A 12202-nucleotide genomic window follows, 5' to 3' on the forward strand; every position below is an offset into this window, starting at 1 on the left:
AATCAATATCCAAGAAAGATTCGATACAAGCCAGAGTACTTCTCTTCTTTATCCGATAAACGAATCAAAATTCCAAGGACAATCGGTAAAAAGAAAGTGCCTTACTTATCGGAAAAATTATTCGAAATACCAAGAACAATCTGTATAATGCCAAATATCGGTCTTCCGTATCAAAGACTCAAAATCTTTTAAATATTCGGTAAACACCCTAGCTTATGTCTTCCTTATCGAAAATACAAGTACAAATCCTCTGAATACTTCGAATCAAAGCCTCTCTTCAGTATAGTCAAACCGTGTGACATATACGTATACTGCTAGACCTGCAGTCAATCTTGTCTCTTACATTCCTACCCACTGACAATCTCAGTCACTTGAAAATAATGAATCGTACTACAGTAACATAAGTGTTATGCTCATACTATACTCACAATTCATGTTCAGTTCCAAATGACTACATGACTGGAGGGGTACTACACAAACTGAACATGTCGGAGGTTAATTAGCTACTAAATATTAACGATATAATGAGCGTCGTAATCTGAGATTCAAAGTGGCCTTCAGGCACTTAATGCTTCTAAAGACTTTCCCTGACCCAGAGTGTAAAACACCAAACTTAATATACTTAAAAAAAGAAACTTTAGCAATGGCTACTACAACCAATGCGTCAAGCGACGCTGATAAATTTGCCGATGAAACTTGAAGCAGCAACAATATTGACCTGAGTATATATATAGACACTGCGAGGTTCCCTATTGCTAGCTTAAAGCTTGGTTGCGAATGCTGGTCGTAAGTACGTTTGTTGTTCAATCCAACGTCTGAATTCTTCAAGTGTACACTGCGATAACAACCATTAAAGTATACCCTTGAATATTGCATGTCTTGAAATAAGCCGATTATGTATTTCACCGACTCCTAAATTGATGATGCACGTGAATGGTATTCTGTGTCTGCTCATGTAATATGTAACTCGGCCCTTTATGTCAACCTTAAGCCTACCGAGAGGTTCACCCGCGTTTTCGTTTTAAAAATTCTTCTGCTTAAACCAATCTGAACCTTTTGAGGACGGGGCATCTAGAGGACACACATACAAATGTCGATGACGATTCTAACTTAAACTGGCTTGATCACGCGTCTGTAAATCAAGGATCGTACGCTACAAACTACCGGAACGAGCGTTTAAATTTAGGGCGGATACGCCTTACAAAAGTATTCGAATGGTAAATGTCGCTAATGTAACATCAGGCGAGGTTTCCATAGTTTCTGTTAATTCTAACCCTATTCCCCATTATATATATATATATATATATATATATATATATATATATATATATACATATATGACCCGGGGTCAGCCATGAGGTTATGCCTTGAAAAAATCGCCCATTCATCCTCGTTACGTCGTCAGAGATGCAGGTCTGGGCCATAAGTGGTATGTGGGCCGGGCCTTAGGCCTCTAGCTAATCCCAGTCCGGGTGAGGCCGTGACAGTCAGTCTTTTAACCAATCAAGAGTAATTGTATGTAATTCCTCCCTATCATAGTTGAGGTGACAGAGGTCAGGGCGGGGCTGGCCGCCCGGCCAATTAAAGCACCTGACGATTGCTTGGCTTTGATTCCTTCAGTCAGTCATCACGTGTCAGGCAGGTAATGTAGGTTTACCTTGTCTCAAACCTCGTAGCCACTGTGGCCCACTACGACCATTATGTTTTGTAACTTGTCATAGAATTGCCCAACGAAAAAGTGTACCTTACCATGCTTCTACAGTCAAATTTTTATAAAGGAAAGAGATCTGGTGGTTTGAAATCTTACCTGGAATGTGGAATATTAAATGTTAACGAAAATATTTGTGCCCTATTAATGTGCTTTTGTTATCTTGTACTCTTTATTTCTTGTATCATATATATTTTTAATCATTATACTTAGTCGCTGTCTCCCGCGTTAGCGAGGTAGCGCAAGGAAACAGACAAAAGAATGGCCCAAAATACCCACATACACATGTATATACCTGAACGCCCACACACGCACATATGCAAACTTATGCATTTCAACATATACATACATATACAGACATATACATATATATATACATGTACATATTCATACTAGCTGCCTTCATCCATTTCTGTCGCCACCCGGCCACACATGAAACAGCACCCCCCTCCCCTCGCTCGCGAGCTAGGTAGCGCTGGGAAAAGACAACAAAAGCCACATTCGTTCACACTCAGTCTCTAGCTATCATGTGTAATGCACCGAAACCACACCTCTCTTCCCACATCCATGCTCCACAAAACTTTCCATGGTTTACCTCAGACGCTTCACATACCCTATACCCTGGTTCAATCCAGTGACAGCACGTCGACCTCAGTATACCCATCTTCTGCTCTACCAGCCACACTCTTTTCACCACCACACATCTCTTTTACCCTTTCATTACATAATCGATCAAACCACCTCACACCATATACTGTCCTCAAGCATTTCATTTCCAACACATCCACCCTCCTCCGCACAACTCTATCTATAGCCCATGTCTCGCAACCACATAACATCGTTGGAACCACTATTCCTTCAAACAACGTTCTCGCCTTCCCAACATTCTTCAACGCTCCCAGAACCTTCGCCCCCTCCCCCACCCTGTTACTCATTTCCGCTTCCATGGATTCATCCGCTGCTAAATCCACTCCCAGATATCTAAAACACTTCACTTCCTCCAGTCTGTCTTCATTCAAACCTACCTCCCAACTAACTTGCCCCTCAACCCTACTGAACCTAATAACCTTGCTCTTATTCACATTCACTCTCAGCCTTCTCCTTTCACACACTACCAAAATCAGTCAATAACTTCTGCAGTTTCTCACATGAATCAGCCACCAGCGATGTATCATCAGCGAACAACTAACTCACTTCCCAAGCCCTCTCATCTACAATAGACTGCATACTTGCCCCTCTCTCCAAAACTCTTCCATTCATCCCCTAACAACCCCATCCATAAACATCTTGAACCATGGAGACATCACGCACCCCTGCCGCAAACCGACATTCACTGGGAACCAATCACTTTCCTCACTTCCTACTCGTACACATACCTTACATCCTCGATAAAAACTTTTCACTACTTCCAGCAACTTACCTCCCACATCATATACTCTTAATACCTTCCACAAAACATCTCTATCAACTCTACCACATGCCTTCTCCAGATAAATAAATACAAATCTGTTTTCTTTAAGTATTCTCACATACATTCTTCAAAGCAAACACCTAATCTACACATCCTCTACCACTTCTGAAACCACACTGCTCTTCCCCAATCTGATGTTCTGTACATGCCTTTACCCTCTCAATCAATACACTCCCATAAAATTTCCCAGCAATGCTAAACAAACTTATACCTCTGTAATTTGAACACTCACCTTTATCACCTTTGCCTTTGTACAGTGGCACTATGCATGCATTCAGCCAATTCTCAGGCACTTCAGCATGAACCATACATACACTGAACATCCTTACTAACCAGTCAACAACACAGTCACCCCTTTTAATAAATTCCACTGCAATACCATCCAAAACCGCCGCCTTGCCGGCTTTCATCTTCCGCAAAGTTTCACTACCTCTTCTCTGTTTACCAAGCCATTCATCATGACCCTCTCACTTCGCACACAACCTCGACCAAAACACCCTATATCTGCCACTCTATCATCAAACACATTCAACAAACCTTCAAAATACTCACTTCATCTTTTCAACTACTACCTGTTATTACCTCCCCATCTTCACCAATGTTCCCATTTGTTCTCTTGTCTTAACGCACTTTATTTACCTCCTTCCAAAGCATCTTTTTATTTTCCCTACAATTTAATGATACTCTCTCACCCCAACTCTCATTTGCCTTATTTCACCTCTTGCACCTTTCTCTTGACCTCCTGCCTCTTTCTTTTATACATCTCCCGGTCATTTGCACTACTTCCCTGCAAAAATCGTCAAAACGCCTCTCTCTTCTCTTTCACCACTCACTACCCTCTCACCTTTTACAATTCTGCACTCAATCTCTCCTGGCACTTCCTCACACAAGTCTCCTTTCCAAGCTCACTTACTCTAACCACTCTCTTCACTCTAATATTATCTTTTCTTTTCTGAAAGCCTCTACAAATCTTCACCTTCGCCTCCACAAGATAATGATCAGACATCCCTCTAACTGCACCTCTCAGCATATTAACATCCATAAGTCTCTCTTTCGCGCGCCTATCAATTAACACGTAATCCAATAACGCTCTCTGGCCATCTCTCCTACTTACGTACGTATACTTATGTATATCTCTCTTTTTAAACCAGGTATTTCCAACCACCATTCCTTTTTCAGCACACAAATCTACAAGCTCTTCATTTTCATTTACAACACTGAGCACCCCATGTACACCAATTATTCCCTCAACTGCCACATTACTCACCTTTGCATTTAAATCACCCATCACTATAACCCGGTCTCGTGCATCAAAGCTGCTAACACACTCACTCAGCTGCTCATGATCTTTCTTCTCATAACCAGGTGCACAGGCACCACTAACCACCCATCTCTCTCCATCCACTCTCAGTTTTACCTATATCAATCTAGAGTTTACTTTCTTACACTATCACATACTCTCACAACTCCTGCTTCAGTAGTGCTAATCCTTCCTTCGCTCTTGTCCTCTCACCCACCCTTGACTTTACACCCAAGACATTCCCAAACCACTCTTCCCCTTTACCCTTGAGCTTCGTTTCACTCAGAGCCAAAATATCCAGGTTCCTTTCCTCACAACATACTATCTATCTCTCCTTTTTCTCATCTTGGTTACATCCACACGCATTTAGACACCCCAATCTGAGCCTTCGAGGAGGATGAGCACTTCCCCCATGACTCCTCTTCTGTTTCCCCTTTTAGAAAGTTAAGTACGAGAAGGGGAGGGTTTCTAGCCCCCACTCCCGTCCCCTTTAGTCGCCCTCTACAAGCAAGGAATACGTGGAAAGTATTCTTTCTCCCCTATCCCCAGGGATATACGTAGTTTTAACCCTGCTGTTTATTTTCATCCCGTAACTCTAAGATGACGTTATCCAGTGATCGCAACAAAGAAAATTGTCGAACAACAAACAAAATTGGCGACCTTGCCAGGATTATAACAATATGATCACCCAAGGATCTATAAGATAGTCCTGATGCTACCTATAACCTCTTTACAGATGTTGCTGCAGCTTAAGGCTGTGCTGGTTTCATCTGCACAAAAATTGATAGAAGTTCATTCACTAAACTGTACTCCTTATGATACAGCGTCGCCAAAGGCGACTTTCCAATCGTGGTGGAACCTCATGCTGGCGGAGTCCGGCAACACACACACACACACACACACACACACACACACACACTGTAACCACTATCATCGCTTTATCTAAAGGTTCAAATGAAATAAAAGATCATATTCATGCTCTGTAATTATCATCTTACTCTCTTTACCAGTGATACTAGAGCTTAGCCCATACCCAACCTCCTTCTACGAGTTGATCTTTAAACCCATCTCACCCCATGATATCATTAACATACGCTAATTCATAACTGTAAACGCAGAAGTGAAACAATGGCTAACCCAGAACAGAACGTCTGCTTATCCACAGGAGAACTCGACCTCAGTTAGCCGAGAATCGAACCTGCTCTTTCCCGTCCCTTTAAATGGCCAATCACTCATTCAACACCATTCTGGAAATCACCATCGTACACAGGTAGACTTAATACCTACGTAACCATAGTATATGAAACTTTAACTTCCTGCATAATTAAAATGATACAGGACAAGCATAATTGAACAAGTTACTGCTTAAACTACCTGAACGAGAGCGATTTAACTCCTATGTTGTACAAGTGTCTTGTTCACTTAGCTGTAACAATCGGCGCTACATAAGTCAGTACTGAATTCTTCTATATGAAATCATGATTGCAACAGTAGTAAATCTGACATTCATAATTCATAAATCCCAGTTTAAACAGAGTGATTTAACTAACAATTACCTGTTACTTAGCTGTACTCTGTGGGCCGAAGTCTATGTTACGTCTTATTTCCAGTTTTTTCCCCACGTAGATATCACTCTCGGCGTTTCAAATAGTTAAGTTTCACACTTTAAAAATAATCTTGATTTAACATTATTCACCGGTTAACACACAAAAACATGTCACCCCGCCGGATAGCTTCCTTGCAAATGTTGGAGCGATTCTGGTAATTGATGTCAGTTACATGAGAACCAATCACAGTCTTCAAGTATCGATAAGTAAGTGGCAACCAATCAGAGCAAGTAACGTCATTGGCTACGTCAGAGAATATTCTACCAATACATAAAATCATACCTTGGGAGCCTTGTAAAACACTTTAATCTTTTTCATTATAAATGTTCATATGAGTTGTAATAAGAAAATAGAATTTTGTAATAGAAAATATTTTAGAAGTGTTTGCCGTGAATGGACTTTTAAATTTTTTGACATCGAATGCGTCAGAATAGTTTATACTTGTTTCACCATAGAGGATGTAATATCGCTGTTGAAATTCTTATCACTAAAAACGCACTAGCTCAGGATATAAAGATCATATTTGGAAATAACATAACGAGTCACGGCGATTTCTATAAATTAGATTAACCTAATTATGAATAAAAGACCTAAGTTATAAATTCCGGATTAATTTTTCCATTACAAAAATGAATGCTGTTTGCTTTAGCTCTGGGCTCGATACCCCCTGAGTGGGAACACATGGAAAGTCGAGTTTTCCAGCAGAATGTTCTCGGTTTTAACTATGAAGGAAATGTATTACAGCAGGATTTAGTTTCTTTAATTCCTCAGAACTTGCTTAAATGAATACTATTATTGTTTCAATTCTAAACGATCGTGTAATATTCCGACACCAACTAGGATCACAAAGATAGATAAAGGTACCCATAGCGATAGTCACTCCCACTATAGTTATACAGTTTATAGCAGTAGGTTCCGTGGTGTAGTATTCAGCTATGATAGTACCGCAGTTTCAAGTGGAATTTACTCTTATGTATACCTACCTAACCAAGACAAATAAGCCATGTCACATCGCTGTAATACAAGTCGCCAGAACTATAACATATCAGTTAATCCATACGGTTTGCCTGTATGGAAAACGGGATTCTAGAACTTTTTCGAATAATACGGCGTATTGACAGTGTATTACCGGAAAGTATAACTTGTACGGTAACACACACACACACACACAATATATATATATATATATATATATATATATATATATATATATATATATATATATATATATATATATATTTTCTTTCTTTTTTTTTCTTTTAAACTATCCGCCATTTCCCGCATTAGCGAGGTAGCGTTAAGAACAGAGGACTGGGCCTTTGTGGAATATCCTCACCTGGCCCCCCTCTGTTCCTTCTTTTGGAAAATTAAAAAAAAGAAAAAAAAAAACGAGAGGGGAGGATTTCCAGCCTCCCGCTCCCTCCCCTTTTAGTCGCCTTCTACGACACGCAGGGAATACGTGGGAAGCATTCTTCATCCCCTATCCCCAGGGATAATATATATATATATATATATATATATATATATATTTTTCTGTCTCCCGCGTTTGCGAGGTAGCGCAAGGAAACAGACGAAAGAAATGGCCCAACCCACCCCCATACACATGTATATACATACGTCCACACACGCAAATATACATACCTACACAGCTTTCCATGGTTTACCCCAGACGCTTCACATGCCCTGATTCAATCCACTGACAGCACGTCAACCCCGGTATACCACATCGATCCAATTCACTCTTTTCCTTGCCCTCCTTTCACCCTCCTGCATGTTCAGGCCCCGATCACACAAAATCTCCAATTTGGTCTCCCACTTCTCCTCGTTCCCTCCACCTCCGACACATATATCCTCTTGGTCAATCTTTCCTCACTCATTCTCTCCATGTGCCCAAACCATTTCAAAACACCCTCTTCTGCTCTCTCAACCACGCTCTTTTTATTTCCACACATCTCTCTTACCCTTACGTTACTTACTCGATCAAACCACCTCACACCACACACTGACCTCAAACATCTCATTTCCAGCACATCCATCCTCCTGCGCACAACTCTATCCATAGCCCACGCCTCGCAACCATACAACATTGTTGGAACCACTATTCCTTCAAACATACCCATTTTGCTTTCCGAGATAATGTTCTCGACTTCCACAAATTCTTCAAGGCTCCCAGAATTTTCGCCCCCTCCCCCACCCTATGATCCACTTCCGCTTCCATGGTTCCATCCGCTGCCAGATCCACTCCCAGATATCTAAAACACTTTACTTCCTCCAGTTTTGCTCCATTCAAACTTACCTCCCAATTGACTTGACCCTCAACCCTACTGTACCTAATAACCTTGCTCTTATTCACATTTACTCTTAACTTTCTTCTTTCACACACTTTACCAAACTCAGTCACCAGCTTCTGCAGTTCCTCACATGAATCAGCCACCAGCGCTGTATCATCAGCGAACAACAACTGACTCACTTCCCAAGCTCTCTCATCCCCAACAGACTTCATACTTGCCCCTCTTTCCAAAACTCTTGCATTTACCTCCCTAACAACCCCATCCATAAACAAATTAAACAACCATGGAGACATATATATATCATTACACTCTGTCGCTGTCTCCCGCGTTAGCAAGCTAGCGCAAGTAAACACACGAAAGAATGGCTCAACCCATCCACATACACATGTATATACATACACGTCCACACACGCACGTATACATACCTATACATTTCAACGTATACATCTATATATACATACACAGACATATACATATATACACATGTACATAATTCATACTTGCTGCCTTTATTCATCCCGTCGCCACCCCGCCACACATGAAAGGACAACCTCCTCCCCCTGCATGTGCGCGAGGTAGCGCTAGAAAAGACAACAAATGCCACATTCGTTAACACTCAGTCTCTAGCTGTCATGTATAATGCACCGAAACCACAGTTCCCTTTCCACATCCAGGCCCCACAAAACTTTCCATGGTTTACCCCAGACGCTTCACATGCCCTGGTTCAATCCATTGACAGCACGTCGACTCCGGTATACCACATCGTTCCAATTCACTCTATTCCTTGCACGCCTTTCACCCTCCTGCATGTTCAGGCCCCAATTGCTCAAAATCTTTTTCACTCCATTCTTCCACCTCCAATTTGGTCTCCCACTTCTCCTCGTTCCCTCCACCTCTGACCCATATATCCTCTTTGTCATTCACTCCTCACATTCTTTCCATGTGACCAAACCATTTTAAAACACCCTCTTCTGCTCTCTCAACCACACTCTTTTTATTGCCACACATCTCTCTTACCCTTTCATTACTTACTCGATCAAACCACCTCACACCACATATTGTCCTCAAACATCTCATTGACTGTTTTTTTTAGGATTTTCAGTGTATGGCAAATGATGAGGTGCCTGAGGTTTGGTGAAATGCATGTATAACGCCACTGTATAATGGCAAAGGAGATGAAGGTTACACAGGTATAAGTCTGATGAGCGTACCCGGTGAGTTGGGGTGAGCTGTGAGGGAGAGAGAGGTGGGCATGCACGGAGCAACACACTGGGGAGGAACGATGTAGTTTCGGGAACGGTTGAGGAAGTATAGATCAGGTGTTTGTTTTGAAGAACGTTATGTGAAAATTGCTTAGAGAAACAGAAGGATTTGTGTGTGTGTGGCGTTTATGGATCTGGAGAAAGCTTAAGATAGGGCTGTTAGCTATGCTCCATGGGTGGTGTACATATGTCATTAGCTATGTAATTACGAAGTATGTATGTACACAAAACTCCCAGATAATCCCCCAGATGATTCCCCAGATGAACCCCTTCATGTGGGGTAGTGGGTGGGGTTGTTGTTGGGAGGGAGGGGGGGGGAGGGTTGGTTGGAGTTTGGAGAATCTGGTGAAGGGATATGGGATTGAGGGTTAGTGGAGGATGGGAATACCTGATCCTTTCCTAAGGGGGAGGAGGGAAATAGACAGATAGTATAACTGGGCGTTACCGGACTCCACCTCTGCGAGGTTACACCAGGGGTGGAAATTCACTTTTGGCGAGGCTCTATTGTTGGGAGCACAGACGGTCTCGTCAAAGAACTTAGCACTCTGAAAGGAGACCATCATTTCCCAGCTACTGAAAGTAGCATCTTTGGAGCTGCAGGAGTTCAAGGGAATGGGGTCCTGGAGTAACCCCCGGACCCTATCAAAAATGGGATCCTGAAGCACTGATAAGTAAACACATATGAAATGAAAAATGAAAACTGAGTCTGTCTCATCATTAGAACACCGCCCAGCAGTCGATACATCTATCTTACAGATCTCCGCGCACGCGCGTACAGCTGGAAATCCTTCCGATCACCAGCTTCCTTGAAGCGCGCATGCTCTTGCGTTCATCTGTTCTTTTCCCCCTGCATAAGGCCTCTGGTCATGAAATACAGGATGAAATGTTGTGAAGTCAAGGGAAACCTTTAAGGAGTTGCCGGGTGCTGCTAAATTACCCATTTCCCACCATGTGAGCCTATCAAACGCTATCATAATCTCCTATAATAGCTTTCAAATGGGTTTGTTTCTCATTTTTCTTTATATCAGTAATCCTGAATACAGAACCAACAGAGCGGGTTAAGAAAATAATAGGAAATATAACAGCGTTTTATTGGCGGTGAAAAGGCTGCCCGCCAACAACCGACTGCGGAACCAGCAATTATGGGCGTTGATGGCTTTAACAGGAAACCTAATGAAAGTTAAAGGTGCTGGAAACTGGTCGTTGAACGAATGGCTTCCTATGGAGACACAAACAAACGAACAATGTATCATATTTTTGATTGGGTGCTGAAATCAGTGTGTCAGTAGCATATTACCAGCTCTGGTCCACCTCAACACGGGAAATTACTGCATTACCTTGTTCATGATTTACCCTTGTTGATGTGGCGTCCACTGATCCTTACTGACGAAAGAGCAAACATAAAAATGAACGAGATCGAGAACATATTGCTCGTGCGGCCTCATCTACGTGCATCTAAGCACCAGCACACTGATGCAACAGTAAACCCCAACTCGGAGTGAGGTCAACAGCGGAGTCTTTCAGGGACGCACAAATACTGAATTAAAAGACAAACTGATGCACGAGGCAGAAGCGGGTTTGAATTTTCCTGTAACAGTGTGTTTGTGGGAAGCAGTCTACTGCAGGGGGTGCCCATACACTAACTTGGCGCCTTTATAAGTAAGGATAAGGGATCATTGCCGTAACATTACGATATGCGTTATAGGGGTTAAGAAACACAGTAGATATGTACCACAATTTGCGCTACATCTACTCTCCTGCAAGAAGGTGCTCACACAAGTTAGTCTAAATAGATTAACAGGATGATCACCTCCTGTTATGGCTGGTGTAATTCATACTAGGGAAGAAGGAGGAATTTAGAAGAGGGTATGTAAATTTTAGGAATAAACACGTTATCGTGATCTGTGGAAGTATCTGGCAACTCCATATAGAGACGTGTTAGAAGTGTTAGGATTTGTAACAGAATTGCCCATTCGCGAATATGAGTTGCTTAATGCGTAATGCCTATGACATCCATTCATACGTAAGCATATTGAAGTGCACGAAAACAACAGAAGTTCACTTACTTCGAAAATTTGAAAATGTGAAAATTTGGGCAACTGAAACAAAGGAGTCAGAGATATTTATTGCAAAGGAATAATAGATGTTCCCTGATTGTAATCATCATACATCACCCATGACGTGAGCAGCTATCTGATCTGAGCGGGACACGTCAGTGTTAAACTAATCTCATAATGATCGATTAGTTCGGAAAAGATTAGGTGAAGTAATTGTTCGATATCTATATCAACACCTAAAGCCAATTACAATAAGCGAACCCTACCGAAACGAGTGTCTTCGAACACACAATAGATTACTAGCATTTTTATTGAATAATATCTGTTGTCTTATCAGAAAAATAAGCACGAATAACAAACCTCCCTGGTGTAGCAGTTCACTCTCCTCTCCACGGAGTATTCACGGGCCGCCCAGGGTCGAGCACATAGGTTCGAATCTTTGTTCCAGTAGTAGGTCCACAGTCAAACCAGCAGTCCATGCACCCCTAGGAGTTAGTTGATAGAAT

Source organism: Panulirus ornatus, chromosome 2 (genome assembly GCF_036320965.1).
Source record: "Panulirus ornatus isolate Po-2019 chromosome 2, ASM3632096v1, whole genome shotgun sequence".
NCBI classification, from domain to species: Eukaryota; Metazoa; Arthropoda; class Malacostraca; order Decapoda; family Palinuridae; genus Panulirus; species Panulirus ornatus.